This window comes from Impatiens glandulifera, chromosome 1 (assembly GCF_907164915.1).
Source record: "Impatiens glandulifera chromosome 1, dImpGla2.1, whole genome shotgun sequence".
Lineage (NCBI taxonomy): Eukaryota > Viridiplantae > Streptophyta > Magnoliopsida > Ericales > Balsaminaceae > Impatiens > Impatiens glandulifera.
This window is the reverse complement of record NC_061862.1, coordinates 141727709-141744134: the sequence shown is the minus strand read 5'-3', so window position 1 is coordinate 141744134 and position 16426 is coordinate 141727709. Positions and strand designations below refer to the sequence as shown.

The 16426-nt window shown below is 33.8% G+C and overlaps 1 long non-coding RNA gene across 1 annotated transcript; it reads right to left on the bottom strand.

Annotated features, from left to right (window-relative positions):
• Positions 1-14791: 14791 nt before the first annotated feature.
• On the bottom strand, positions 14792-15294 carry LOC124919103. Its single transcript, XR_007097555.1, has 3 exons — positions 15268-15294; positions 15091-15165; positions 14792-15020 (listed from the first exon to the last, which is right to left on the bottom strand). It is a non-coding gene; the product is annotated as an uncharacterized LOC124919103 (long non-coding RNA).
• Positions 15295-16426: the final 1132 nt, after the last annotated feature.

Genomic DNA, 16426 nt, shown 5'->3' with positions numbered 1-16426 from the left:
GGATGAGAGACGTGTGAAAGTGTGAGAGGTCACAATATTAGTAATGAGAGTTGTCTATTGGGAAAAAGAATATCAGTGGTTAAATGTGTGAATAAAATGATTGTTTAACCAAAGTGTGATGGTAGGGTCATGAGATGACAGGTCAATTGGATTGGTGGTTGGTTTTTTGAAGTGAGGGTAAGGATGTCACGGTAATGATATGATATGGTTGAGGTACAAAATACTATAACTGAGGTCACGAGATTAGTAATGAGATGTTTATTAGAGAACAAATAATATTGGTGATTAATATATGAATGAATATGTTGGTTTAGCGAAAATGTGAGGGTAAAGAGGTTGGTGATATGATGCAATGGTTAGTTAGACAAAAGTGATGGTAAAATATGTTAGTATTGTTGAGATGGTTGAATACAGAAGTGAGGTCACGAAATTAGTAATATGAGAGATTTATAAGGTAAGAAATGATATTATTGGTTAACCAAGTAATGAGAGTAAGAGGTCGAAGAGGAATAAGCCGGTGTTGATGAGAAAAAAGTTAAATAAATGTTTTCTTATTAAATTTGTTATCCTTTTTATGAATAATAAAAACAACGATGAAAGAGAGGAAAAAACGATCAATAGGCTATCACAACCATTGAAGCTCCCTCATGTTCAAATCAATAGGCTATCACTGACATCTTTGGTTATGGTCGACATTTTTCAAGAAAAGCTTGAGAATAGAAACAGAGCTCTGATACCAATTAATAGGATCGGCTTTATCGATAGAGAGGGGGGGTCTGGCTATTGATGAAGGCTTATGAAAAACGGTTTAAAAAAAATCTTGTTAGGAATTTAATTCGTTTTCTATTCTACGCAAGCCCTTGTAAACACTTGAAACAAAATCAAGGCGAAATTATTTACATAGGTTTTAAGCTCAAGATGAAAAATGTGAAGATGACATAAATAAAACGACACATCAGTTTGTTTATGGATGTTCAGAGCAAACTCTCCTACGTCACCTCTTCTTCCAACCACCGAAAAGATTCACTATAATATGATTCGAATCAAAATACAATTTGCACACACTTGGCTCACTATTGAACAGAACACACTCTGTTCAATTTACAAGATGAAGAATAACACTCAGCTAAAGATGTTTTTGATTCTAGCTCTCTCTTGATTCACACACAGTACAATCAGGAAAGCAGCTTACGGCTTGAATATTCAAATAATAGATTTCTCAGTAATTCCAGTAAGCAAGATGATTGAGAGATTGAAGAGTCGAGTTGTCGAGAGATTGTCCGTTGTCTTTGAGATATGATAAATACTGAGCAGAGACTAACGGTCGAATCTTCATAATGATACGTGGCACTCTTCTATTGGAAAGCCTCCATAGTACACATCAGGTTCTAAGCACAAGGATCGTGGCCGTACACCAACTAGTAGTGCGCCGAATATTCCATCAGAGATGTACCTGGAAAACAAGTAATATGAGGGAAATTCTCTTACGTAGAATTCGTTGGTTGGTTGCGTATAACTATCGTACTGATCTTCACTAGAAAGTGGAGCATGAGTAGAGTACAGCTATAGCACGTGGGTAGGCGGGTGCTAACTTCGAGCATACTACTTAAGCATAACATTCGACGTATTTCAGTTAGACGACCTCGTTTAATGAAATCAAACGTCCCCGTCTAATAACAGAATTCATTAGACCACCTGGTCTAATGGGATTAGACTTACGTTTAATTATAATCACTTCAGACTAATCTGAAGGAGTTAGACTACACGTCTAACTTTCACCAATTAGACTTCACGTCTAATCTTTCACAAACCATTAGACTGCACGTCTAATTCTGGTTCTACTTCAGACTTGTCTGAAAGAGTTAGACTACACGTCTAACTTTCACAATACATTAGACTACACGTCTAATTACGAGATCCATTAGACTGCACGTCTAACTCCACGAGTTAGACTACACGTCTAATTACGGGTCTACTTCAAACTTGTCTGAAGGAGTTAGTCTACACGTCTAACTTTCACAATACATTAGACTACACGTCTAATTACGAGTTTCATTAAACTGCACGTCTAACTCAACGAGTTAGACTGCACGTCTAATTCCGAATTCATTAGACGGCACGTCTAACTCCGCGAGTTAGACTGCACGTCTAATTCCGAATTCATTAGACTGCACGTCTAACTCAGCGAGTTAGACTGCACGTCTAATTCCGAATTCATTAGACTGCACGTCTAACTCCGCGAGTTAGACTGCACGTCTAATTCCGAATTCATTAGACTACAATGCACGTCTAACACCGCGAGTTAGACTACACGTCTAATTCCGAATTCATTAGACTGCACGTCTAACTCCACGAGTTAGACTGCACGTCTAATTCCGAATTCATTAGACTGCACGTCTAACTCCGCGAGTTAGACTGCAAGTCTAATTCTGAATTCATTAGACTGCACGTCTAACTCCACGAGATAGACTGCATGTCTAATTCCGTGCATCTAATACCAAATCGGTCTAATGAACCTCATTAGAACCAAGTCTCATGAAATTTGATTTCGATACACCTGCATCAAAACGCATAAATCATTTCATCATCAAAATCCTAGTAGTCAAACTATTTCAACACATAGTCAAAATAATTTGACCCAACGATTTCCCCCTTTTTGATGATGAAATTGAAAACTTGCATATATATATATATATAATAAAATATGCATTCATCATATAAATAAACTTCTGTTCACTTACAGCAAACTTCATAGAATTCCAAAACTAATATTCAGAACATAATCAAAGAAACATAGTTTGAGAAACTTAACAGAGTAGGAGATAAGAAATTATTGTTCTTCCCTTTTTACTCGAGGATCGGTTGGGCTCATATCTTGACCGCTTAACAGAATTTAAAAAGGAGGAAGAATGCGACTACCACGACTGCTTTCACTTGATCTCCCACCACGATCACCGCCATTGGCACGACCTCTTTGATCAATACCAGATTTCCTACCACGACCACCACCACTGCATCGGCCTCCACGATCACCACCGCTTCGACCTCCGCCTCTTTTAGTTAGCCTTGGATTTTCATCGTTGCTCGACGCTCACCTAGATCTAGTGTCGGTTAACACACCGTCACTTCTTCTACTTGACTCACCTTGGGTGACACGAGGTTGATCTTTTTCAGCATCAGCCTTCGCATTCTCTTTTGCTTGAAATTTTCTCGCAATAGAGTCAGCATACTCCATCCGTTCTCCATCTGTTCTTCTTAAGCAACCTTGAATTTCTACCATCTAGTTTTTCATCAAACTGAGTTCCTCCATAGCTTCTCGATGACGATCATCATTGATGTGCCTTTCAAGGTCCATCATTTCAGATTGACGACTGTAGAGCTTCTTTTCAAATTTGGAGAAATTTGAATTTGAGATGCGAGTCTTATACGTATTCTTCTTCAGAGTATTGTCCAATTAATTAAGAACTTTGACAAAATCAGCAAATTCCTTTCTATCTTCTTTCTGGGTATTTAGAGCCTTTATCATATTTGATGACATAGATGCCACGTTCTTCTGAAGAGAAGAGAGCACAGACGTCATAGACTTTAGAAACTTGATACCATCAGTAGAGGATTCTTCATTAGAGCACAGACGTCATAGATTTTAGAAACTTGATACCATCACCAGATTTTGCAGTAGACCCTCGAAATGTGCGACTTTCTTTGGCAAGTGACGGATTCCAACCCTTTGCTAACAGGAAAACATCGTACAACATTTTACCGGTAATTCTCATCCCATATAATGTCGCTCCCACTATATGTATGAACACTAGCAACTTTCTTCTGTCCATGTTAATTCCCGGACCAAAGGGTCCGAGAGATTGCATTGACTTATATCTTGAGCCACTAATTGAAGAGTTGATGGAATTGTGGTATACCGGTGTGAAGACATACGATGCAAGCAAAAAACACTTTTTTAACTTGCGGGCAGCTCTTATGTGGACTATTAATGATTTCTCCGCATATGCAAATTTGTCTGGATGGAGTACAAAAGGGAAATTTGCATGTCCATATTGTAATCAGAACACCGCATCATTGAGGTTGACAAATTATCAGAAGGAGTGTTACATGAGTCATCGATGATTCCTCTCGCCTAATCATCGTTGGCGCAAAGAGACTGATACGTTTGACGGGCGTACTGAGCATAGAGGTCCTCATGTTCTACTATCGGGTTCCGAAATTCAATTGTAAGCACGAGATCTAAAGGAAATTTGTTTGACAAAGTACATGCCCAATAAAACGAAATTGATTCATGAATCCCGGGGTGATAACTGGAACAAATTTAGTATATTTTTCCAATTTCCTTATTGGAAATCGTTGCTGTTGAGACATAACTTGGATGTCATACATATTGAGAAGAATATATATGTGATAGTTTGTTGGGAACTTTAATGATTTCAAAGAAAAAACCAAGGATGGGATTAAAGCGAGAAAAGATTTGGTCATATTGAACATAAAGCATTCCTTACATCCTGTTGAGGTTGATGGTGTTCTTCGGTGTCCAGCAGCCCCTTATACACTAACAGCAGAACACAAGAAACGATTATGCCAGTTTTTGAAAGATGTTAAAATGTCGGACGGTTTTTGTTCAAATATTGGCGTATGTGTAAACGTAGATGACAAAAAAATATCAGGATTGAAGAGTCACGATTGTCACATTTTATTACAGTATCTCATTCCACTAGCAACACGTGGCCTACTTCCTGATGATGTGTATGATGCTGTTGTGAATTTGTCAAGATTTTTTCGGTTGTTTTGCCAAAAAAGTTTACAACGTGATTTATTGGAGAAACTACATGACGACATTGTCTTGACACTTTGTAAACTGGAGAAAATCTTTCCACCATCTTTTTTTGATATAATGGTGCACTTGCCAGTTCATTTAGCTTTTGAGGCTTGCCTTGGAGGGCCTGTCCAGTATCGATGGATGTATCCAGTTGAACAGTATATGAGCACACTCAAGAAATACCTAAGAAACAGGAACTCTCCAGAAGGTTCAATTAGCGAGAGTTACCTTGTGAATGAGAGTATGAGCATGTGTGCCTGATATTTGGAGGATCAAGAATCACGAGATGCCTCGATACAAACTAGTAATACATTGTCCATATTCTTTGCTACGGAAGAGCTATCTAATGGCACGTCATACACATATCAACCAGGGGATCGTCAACGTGCTCATTCGTACATTTTAAAAAATTGTCGCGAAGCTGAAGAATTTTATAAGTAAGTACTTATAAGCTATCTAATTTCATTACTACTTATAGTTGGTTTAAGTACTTTTAGAATTAAGTTAATTTAACATTTATGCAGCGATTTCAAGCAATCATGTCAACCCAATATTTCCAATGAAGAACGGGATAAACAATACGTTAGTTATTTCAAAGGAAAAGTAAGTATATAATGAATAATTTCCAATATTCTTTTAAACATCACATTCTATATTGGGTTAACGTTAATTTCTAATGAATAATAGGTTGAACAATTAATCGATGACTCCGATAGAACAATGAATCTTAAGATTTTAGGTGGCGGACCCACAATATACACTAAAAAGTATAACTCATGCAAAATAAATGGGTACAAGTTCAACACGGAGAAACACGACGAGAGCTTGACCACCCAAAATAGCGGTGTATTGGTTGTTGGAAATAATGGGGCAGCGACAATTAACTACTATGGAGTGCTCAATGAAATCATAGAAGTATCGTTCTTTAGTGGAAGACGCGTGGTTCTCTTCAAATGTAGATGGTTTGATGTTCTTCACAAAGATCGGGGCATTAAGGTTGACAAGTACGGTTATGTTAGTATCAATATGAACAGGACTCTACGAACTCAAATGAATGACCCATTCATAATGGCAAGCCAAGCACAATAAGTGTTTTACTCTACGGATATGGCATCAAGGAGTGAATGGAAAATTGTTACTCCAATAAATCCTCGTTATTATAATTAAGGTTTACTTGTGTTTATTAAGGAATGGGTTAAAATCGCACATTTTTCTAATATACATTACATTCAACACACACATACTAAGAAACCAAGTCTACAGTGATAGAAAAATTAAGAAAGTTAATTTTCAAACCGGCCACACATTTCAAGTTTTGAATATTTATTCTAAATAATCAAAAAGGGAGAAATTGATAGAAAAATTAAGTAAAGTTAATTTTTAGAACCGGCCAAAAAACTAAACAACTATTAACTTCTATGTGCAGGAACAGATCGAACTGCATAAACCAGCTGGAGCCTCACAAACCGGTTGAAGAACACTTCAAAGAAATCCAGTTCCAAGTGATCAAGTCAAGATCAAGAGGAACCGGTTTCAACATTCTCAAGGGACCGGTTAGCAAAGAAAAGTCCACATCCCAGCCGGACTAGACTATGTAAAAGTCAACCGGAAACTAAAATCTACAGAGATGACGTAATATGACGAAATAGACGTGTCTCGGAGAAATAAAAGAAGATAAGATTCGATCAGAAGCATGCGATAAAAACAATGATGATTTACTGATCCGGCTTCGACAGCCGGAGGGTGCATGCTTGACACGTGTTCGAATCTGCAAACCGGCTACGTCATCTTTACCTGAGGAGTATTTGCATGCTTGCCAAGTGTTAGGAAGGTGAAACGTGCAAGCAACCTCTCTGCACCGGCGTGACTCTGAATTAACCAATCCCACAGTGAGAGAAGAAAGTGACCGTTGGAAGACTCTTCACTATAAAAGGAAGACGAAGCGACTTCATTAAAAACAAGTTATGAAAATCTTAGAGAGATAAAGAAATCTCACGCGCGATCCAAAACCGTTGTGTCATTTACCGAAAGCTATTGTTGTGTTGTGTTATTGTATTACATCAAGAGTGAGTTGGTGTAACCGGCGAGTAGTATGTTAAGGCTCGACCGACAGTATAATTGTTGTAATCTTGAAAGTTAGTGGAGATTCTTCTCATAACCTGAGAAGAAGAGGTGACGTAGGAGAGTTTGCTCCGAACATCCATAAAAAAATCTTGTCTCGTGTCATTTATTTTATTTCCGGCTTATTCACTTAACCTAACCACAAACCAAGACAATCTTACTCCTTAGATCAAACACCGGTCCACTCACATTTTTAAAACCGACTCCTCATAAACATCATTTAAGTCGCATACGTTGCTTTAGACTGAAACAGGCATTTCAGCCCTTGAACCCGGTTCAAGAGTCTGTGACAGTTTGCAAAATGCTGAGAGCGGTTGTAGTCTCTAACTAGACTATCACCAAAGTGTGTTGCGTGTTGTAAGCGGCCACCCTTCTAGAAACCGGAAACACCCCGGTCCTCCAAGGGCATCCCCGATCCTAACATACATGATCCAAATTCGGAGATCTCCGATATTATTATTGAGAAAGTGGTAAGTGTGGTTTATTTTATATGTTTAATTTGTGTTTGTACTAATCCAAAAATAATTGTGTTTGTAGTCTACGTTGCGCACTGCTTTAGAAGAAGACCCGACTAGAAATGAACTGCAGTTGACAGATTACGCTTTCGGGTCTCAAGGACGTGGTAGAGTTGTAGGTATGGGGGCAAGCGTACGACCAACATTGTATAGAGCAGATGCTCGAGGTTCTTCGAGAAGTTATCATCGCACAGACACTCAACAATTACGCGAGGACAACCAAGTTCTACAAGAAGAAATGCACAAAATGCGAGAGGAACGTGAATTGGAGATGAGGAAGTTTCGAGAGGAGCGTGAAGCAGAGAAGATAGATCTGCAAGAGGAGATTGAGGCTCAGAGACGACTATCGCGTGAAGAGATTGAGGTTGAGAGACAAATTTCACGTAAAGTTATTGAGGCTGAGAGACAGCGTTGCGAGGCTGAGAGACTGCGTTCTGAGGCTGAACGTGACCAATATAGGGAAGAAATGCTTCAGATGAAGAATCAGATGGCAATGATGTTATCTATGTTTCCCAGTGGTCTTCCTCCCCGTCCTCCACCTCCTTTGATGGTATTTTGTGTATTTTGGGTGTTTTGAATTATGATATTTGTATATTTTGAATTATGATATTTGAGTATTTTGAATTATGATATTTGGGTGTTTAGAATGATGATATTTGAGTATTTTGAATTAATGAGATTTTTGGGTGTTTTGGATTATAAAATTTGTTTATTTTTGGATTACAGGCAAATTTTGTGTATTTGGTTATTTTGAATTAATAATTAAAATAAAAAATGAAATATTAAAAATTTCTGTAACGGTTTTATAATTAAGAATGTCGTTACAGATTTCTCATAACAGTAACGGTTCTTTAATTCAAGTGCCATTACAGATTCCTCATAACAGTAACGGTTCTTTAATTCAAGTGCCGTTACAGATGCTAATAACAGTAACGGTTCTTTAATTCAAGTGTCGTTACAGATGCTAATAACAGTAACGATTATTCTATTCAAGTGTCGTTACAGATAACTGATAACAGTAACGGTGTTGAATAGCCGTTACTAATAGTTCATAAGTATCTGTAACGTGCGTGTCTGTAACGAGTCGTAAAGGCGTTATATGCCCTTACTGAAGATCAATAGTAACGGTTTATGGTGCTTTCTGTAACGGCGTTAGCCCTTACTGATGCTTTTTTTTTACTAGTGATATATTCTAGGTGTCACCAGCTAATGAATGTGAGAGAGGGCAAGAAATTATAGCTCTTTTTCCATTTTAAAAAGAGTTTATTGCCGTCTCTACTTGCATGCCGTGGTATTTTTCCGGGGCAACGAAATCAAGATCTAAAAGTTGGTCTCTACAATTATAACTTTAATTTAACCTTCTTATAAGGAGTTACATGGCACACAAATATTGGAATATCATAAAGGCACAACGATTAATATTGTTGCAAAATTTGTAGATAACTTTTTTCTTTGTAATTTTAATAGTGTTGAGATAAAAACACTAACTTAGATTAATTATAAATATATTTGTATTAAGAAATCACACCGTTTTTCATTTCTTAAATAAAAATATATAAAAAATTACCCATCTCTCAAACTTGAAAGAATTTGATTCACATTAAAGAGCTTTATTTGAATTTTGTTCTTGAATTGAAAATGTCACAAACATTAATATTTTGAATTGATCCTTAATTCGTTTCTCAATAATTCATATGTTCCCACTAATATTCCAATTAATCAAAAAAATTTATCCACTTCATAACTATTCATTTCTTAAAATTTTATAAGATAAAATCATAAAAGTTTGATGTTCTTATGTACATAAAAAAAAGTTGTATTATTTTTAGTTGTATTAGTCCTGAGAAGGTTGAATCGACAACTTACTTACTTTTTCATTGTCTAAGGGTGACTAGTATCTGAAATCTTTTATGGAGTATTACTGATATTAATTGGATGATTCCCGAGTATTTGAGTAGTTGTTGGAAAGTTTGGATTTATGAGACTGATATGACATATCTACATATTTGGGGTACTATCATAATTATTTTTTGTTAGACTATCTATTTGGAGATAAATTGTCGAACTTTCAATTATTGTAGTCGTCCAATGAGTATCCATCATAATGTTATTATTATGACATTTTTTCATATTCGTTCCGAAAAGCCAGTAAAACCGTCGGAGTTAATCTTTTTTCTCGAAAACTTATGAGTTCAATAACCTATTGAGTAACGTTTTTTCTTTTATTTTCATGTCATGCTTTGTCGTTGTGCTTAAACAATTTTTATTTACTTGAAAAAATTTAAAAAAAAAATTCATAAAGAGTTGAAACTGTTTCCAATCATTTGATTGAATTTCGATAAGTTGATGATAATTTTTTTTTTTTGGAGAGAATCAAATTCAAGACATGTTACCTCAAAATCCGCTCATAAATTTATCTCCACTTCAAATCAATTTAATTAAATATATGATGATAAAAAAAATCATATGAAATTGAAATCTTTCTTTATCAAATTATCATGTGAGTTTTCTGTTGAGATTAAACTAATTCTATTAATTAAATAGAAATGAGAGTTTGGGCAATATGAAATTCACATCAAATTCAAATTTGAAATATTGTTAAAATTTAAATAAAATGAAATTCATACCAAATTTAAATATGAATTAAGATGAAATTTAATCCAAATAAAAATGAACGTGTTAATTGTTATAATTAACATTAATGCCTTAAAGCTTTCATTTTCAGCAAAGGTCACGCATTACTTGTGAAATAGTAAAGACACCCCCTTTTCTTAAAGTGATATTCATCATACCAGAAGAAAGGCATGATCGGCACGGGCGGCACAATATTGTCATATACCGTAAGTCATTAAATCTGCGCCGAAATCACCATTAATCAAAAGAAGCACGATTGGCACGGGCAGCACGATAGACACAAGAGGCACGACACGATCGGCACGAGCGACACGGTATTGTCGTGTGATATTCAATAAGTTTAGCTAGTCTAGGGTTTCTTGTGCATTTTTAAATGCCCCTAGAATTTTTTCTCAATTGCGGTTTATCTGTGATCATCTCTTAGCAGGGACGGACCAAGAAATTATGATAAGAGTGGGCTTAATTTTTTTTAATTGTTTTGTAAAACTAGAATAAAAAATAATATGTACAATAATGTGATTTTAAAATTATCACATTAGTCAATAGAAAAATAATATTATTGTTATTGTATTTAAAATGTAATATATATTTCTAATGATGATATTAATTAGTTTAATAAATTATTATAAATTATTATTTTACATGAAAATAAATAAACATAATTTGAGAGATAAAATATCTACAAATTATAAAATATTAAATCTTAAAAATAATTATCATCCAAATAATCGTAATCAAACAAACTTTAAAAAATAATAATTATAATGAATGCATTTAGAACTTGTTTGATATTAGGTATTTTATAATTTTATCTCAAACTTAATATTTTTTACATTTCACTTTATTTATCTCATTATTTATTTTATTCATGAAATAATAAAATATTATTTATTTAATATATTCTCTAATTTTTCTCTCTCATATATTTAAAGAGTAAAATAATTTATTAATTTTATAAATTAATTAATGTAAAAATTAAATAAAATAAATATTTTATCTAAAATCTCAAAATAAAATAATTAAACAAACTTTAATAGTATAAACTCCTCTCCCCTAAAATCACAACCAAATAATAATATATCTCAGAACTATATATATATTAAAGTACTCTATATAGGTTATATATATAAAAGAAATTATAAAATTTTAGGGTGGGCTTAAGCCTACCCTAACCCATAGGTCCGTCTGTCCCTGTCTCTTAGGGTTTCTATAATTATTTTGTCTCTACCATTATGGGGAAGTGGAATAACAAAAGTAATAAATCTAAATAAATTAGGGATTTTGTGCTAGAAGGAATTAAGAAAGTAGCAGTCAAAGAAATTGAAAGAGTTGTTGAAGAAATTATCAAAGAACAGCAGGATACCAACACAAGTAAGTAATCTGCTCCAATTGCTATTGGAAATATTCCTGCTGAAAATCATGCAGGAAAACAGATGGATAATGAAGGAGTTTAGAAAAATACACTATAATGAAAGAACTAATCTATTTGGACTCAAGAATCAGATTACAAAGCTCCTTATGCATGCCAAAAGGAGAAAAATTGTCATTAATAAGGAGAAAATACTGCAGATTACAATTCAACTCAACATTCATTATCTTTAAGACTGAAATATGCTGAAAAAAGAAAAATATGAAGAAATTGTTCAAATGTTCAGATGCTATAATGAAGGAGCTGATGAAGACTTCCAAATCTAAGTCATATACTATCAAGAGCAACTCAACATGGAAAACCAATGAAGTCTAGAAGAATAACAATGCAAAAAAGTCAGAAGATCATGCCTATAAAGAGAAAATCTACTTGGGAAATACACATACAAAAGTGGAGGTACTAAATTCTTCATTTGAATTTAAATTGCCTGCTGAAGTAGAGGAAAACTGTATAAAAGAATGAAAAAATGTAGTTGTGAGAAACTATATAGAGAAAAACAAAGCATCCTTCCCAATTACTAAAGAGGCATTGTTGAAGCAATGGGAAGGAAAAGGGTTGGATAAGATTTTAGCAAATGTTCATTATTTATATTTTCTGAAATTCAAGAAAGGATCTAATCTGAAAGAAATTATAGAAAATGGACATACATATATAGGATCCAACTATATGAAGTTGGAAAAATAGTCCGAAGACTTGAACCTATTGAGTAAGCCAAAAGAAACTGCACATATATGGTTTAAGCTCTGGAATATACTTGTACATATGTACAATTATGAAGCCCTTAGTCATTTTGCAGGTTTATTGGGTAAACCATTATACATGAACCCAATTACTAAAGGAGGAGAGCACCTATCATTTGCTAGAATTAGTATTAAAGTGCATCCTAGAAGCACACTGTTAAAAAGTATGACAATAGTAGACAGAAAAGGAAAACATACTATCATGGAAATCACTTATAAGTGGAGACTAGACAGATAATCTTTCTGCAATACCTTCCAACATACAAACTCAAAATATGATTTGGCTAAGGAAGAAGATCAGAAAATACATAAAGGTTAGCAAGTAAAGATGCAGGAAAATGAAACAAAGGTGTCTATAATCAAATAGAAAAATGAGGTTAAAGAACATGAAACAAAAGATAAGAAAATTTTGTACAAGAAGAATTCAGTACGAAAGGATAGTTGAAGATTCACAATAAAATCAAGTTAAAGTGGTTGCTGATGAAAACAGAGAGAAAGATACTCAGGCTAATTAAGAAGAAAAGAAAATTCTAAGGTTGATACAGAGAAATCCAAATTTGCTGAGGATTCTAATGTTGAAGTTGAAGTAAATGAAGACAATGATCTAGAAATTCAAGCTGAGAACAATAAGGTGAAGAGCACGGAAATCCTAGAAAATAATTATTTCTATCAAATCAGAACGGGTTCATATAAAGAAAGAAATTAAAATGAGAATAGGCAATATTCATCAACTTTTTTAGTTCATTCCAATTTCATTACAAGAGGAAGGAAAAGGGGATGACGAAGATAACATGTTGGTATGGAAATAAAAATCCTAATTTGAATAATTAGGATTTGATACAGTTTATAATATTTATTTGTAATTTTTGTTTGTATGTTTGATTATTATTAATCAGGTTCTTTATGGACATTTAATTGTCATCTTTTAATCATAACTAGGGTTTGTCTAACTTTGATAATTGACCTTCCCATTTTTTGAATTTTAATGAAATAATTTTAATCGTTTTCCAAAAAAAACCTTAATGCTTTGAATGAGTCAATTAACAAATAATGTTAATTGCTACTGTAATAAAAAAAAATACTTATTGCTATCAATTATGTGCTCATAAATTGAACATTTGTAGCTTGCATTTTCTAATGAAGAGGAAATATTAATGTAATTTGCATTTTCTAATGAAGAGGAAATATTAATGTAATGAAAAGGAAAACAAGGTTAACCATTGATGAATGTATTTTTGGACGTTGAATTAAAGAATTGATGAATGGTTTTAGGGTTTAATTTTCAGCTATATACATTCCTTCATTTTAATTCCTTTCAACACATCATCTTATCATTTTTCACTCTAGAATTCCAAAAGCCTTTCTTTATCTTTGTGAGTGTTCTTCGAGTTTCTTGACTCGACTATTTATGTTTGAAACCTAGTGATTGGATTCAGGTAATTTTGGCAAGTTCGTTATTGTAGTGATTTTATGTGCTAAACTATTGTAGGTTCTATTTAACTTTGGGAAGAAGTCACTGACAAAACTCTCCAGTACAAACGGGATACGATAAACTATTTCAAGAAATTTTGATTTTCACAACCTCATAACAAATGAGAAATGGTTAGGGGAAGGAATTTGGGAGAGGGAATGATTTGGCGCAATCTAATTCTTTGAAAAATTAATAAATTTTCTCTCTCTTCTCTCCTCACCTTTTATTTTTTTTTTTCTAGTTACTAATGTGGTGACACGTCATTCCCTCTCATATTTCCTTTCTAAATTCTCTTCCCCTATCACTCCTCTTATTTAATAATCTATTGTATTTCTTCTATTATCATTTTTTGTATTGGTATAGTAATTATGTGAATTTGTTCAAGATAAGATTACCAATATTTCTCAATTAACAACAAAGTTTTAGATTCCATGTGTTTTTGAACTTTGCAATTATAATGAAAAATCCTTAACGTATACTTTTCTACCCTACCCATTTATCAAAGCTATCTAGTTTCTTATCTCCATATATCCACTAGTAAAAAAAAGACCCTATAGGGATTACTAAAACCTCTAAACCAATCGTTATAGGCCTATAGAGATTGGTCATATACCAATCGCTCTCAATCGGCAAAAGTCTTCTCGTTGTTGCCTTAATTGGAAACGGCAATTGGTAGATAACCAATTGTTATAGGCCTATAACGATTGGTGTAATAACCAATCGTTGCTCACTATGGAAATTGGTTTAGTACCAATCAGTAATGTTTATTAAGGCTATGGTGATTGGTAATTTAACCAATCGCTATAGACCCTTTTTAAAAAATAATAATAAATAAATCTCATTCATCAACGGCTTTCTTCAACACAGTCATTTTTTTTGACACAATCATTCAAATTAAGGAACGACAATATCATCAAAAATGAGATCACCTACAAACCAAAAAGAATTCCAAGATAAGGTTGTTGCTAAAAAAATAAAGGAAAACTCAAATCAATTAATAAAATAAGGCACACACTTAAATAAATATCACTAAAATCAAGAATGAAACTAGGTCTCCATGATATTTGCTCCTCCACGTTATTATCAATATTGTCAATAAATGGGTAAGAACTTGTGGAACCTTTTTCTTCCATATGTATATTGTCATCCATTATGTCAGAATGTATTCAGATAAAAGAAAGGTCCAAAATCACCAAATCAACTTTTTTGGAAGCCTGGGAAGATATCTTAAATTTGTCTTATCTATTATGGATACACGCTCATCTATTCGAATTTTTTCTACAACCTAAATAAAAATCCGAGCCATTAACCAAAAAACTAAAGAAAATAATCAAAGCTAAAGGAAATAGAAATACCTTTCGGATTAAAAACATAAAATCTTCTATGAGAAGTTTTCCTCTTTTAGTAGCAGTATCTTGAGCTTTATGCACCTGCATATAATTCCAAATTGGACAAGTGAAATATACCCATTAATCTAGAGAAAGTAAAGAAATTAAGGACACAAAAGATGTAGAATCAAATTCATGATGTACCATATTAGTGACATACTCCACAACAATTAAAAAAAAAATAACAGTTACATAAGCTCAAATTAAGCAATTTATCTGATGAGTTTCACCTAGTTTAATAATTTAATAAGAATCTACATACAATATTAGTCTAAATATAAGAATGAAAACCCATTTATTAATTTTCTCAAGATACGTGTACAAACCATTCTTAATAAGTAATAACACAGGTCAGTCACATAGCATTTTCTCAAACATGTGATATGCAAATGGTGCATCCACAATGTAAACACTCGATAATTTGAACATTTTCGAGCAAATGGATAAAAGGCATGAAACATAAACTTGCCTTTGTATCTTTTGTATAGTTCTTCCACATGTCTAGAATATGCATACGATCTAACCTGTGGGTGGCTGTAAAATACATCAAAAGCACCTTCAAGATAAAGTGTCAATCACTTGCCTTCAAGGCCTTAACTGTCTTGAAAACATAAACTGTTAAAGCTTAGCTTAATAGGACAGCAATTAAAGGATTAAAGCTTGAAAACTAAAAACACTTACCATTTTTCAAATCTGACAGAAAGAAACCCTTGAATTCCGGATAGAAACTCTTCTATAAGCGGAAGTGCGTCGCCGTCTATTGCCGTTGGGCGAACTCCGTAGAATTCCACTGTTTTGGGCTTTCTAGTAGAAAGACGAGTTTGTTTGGTAATTGACCTAGGGTTGAAACAAAACCAACCAAAAACGAGTCTAAATCGAACAACCGATTGTTTATGAAATGGCAGGATTAGGATTTGAAACCCTAAATTCCGAGATTTCATCTATAATGCCAATGGATGAAATCATTAGAAAAACCGATAGTTGTTCATCGTCGATTAGTATAATCGTAGTCTTACAGTTGAGAGATCCGATTAGGAGATACGAACGTATTAGAGGTCCAATGATAGCTTTGATTAATGCAACGGGAGAGATCCGATTAGGATTGATGATGATGATGAACGGGAGAGGAGATTGAAGATCTAAAGTAGAGATCTATTAATTAAAGGTAATAGGGTTTAGGAAAGGGATCGGAGATAGTAGAGGAGCGGGTTAAGGAAAGGGAAATAGAGATGTATTAATTAAAGGTAATAGCGATTGGTCACTTATCCAATCCCTATTAAGTAAGTAAAATGGAATGGATTTT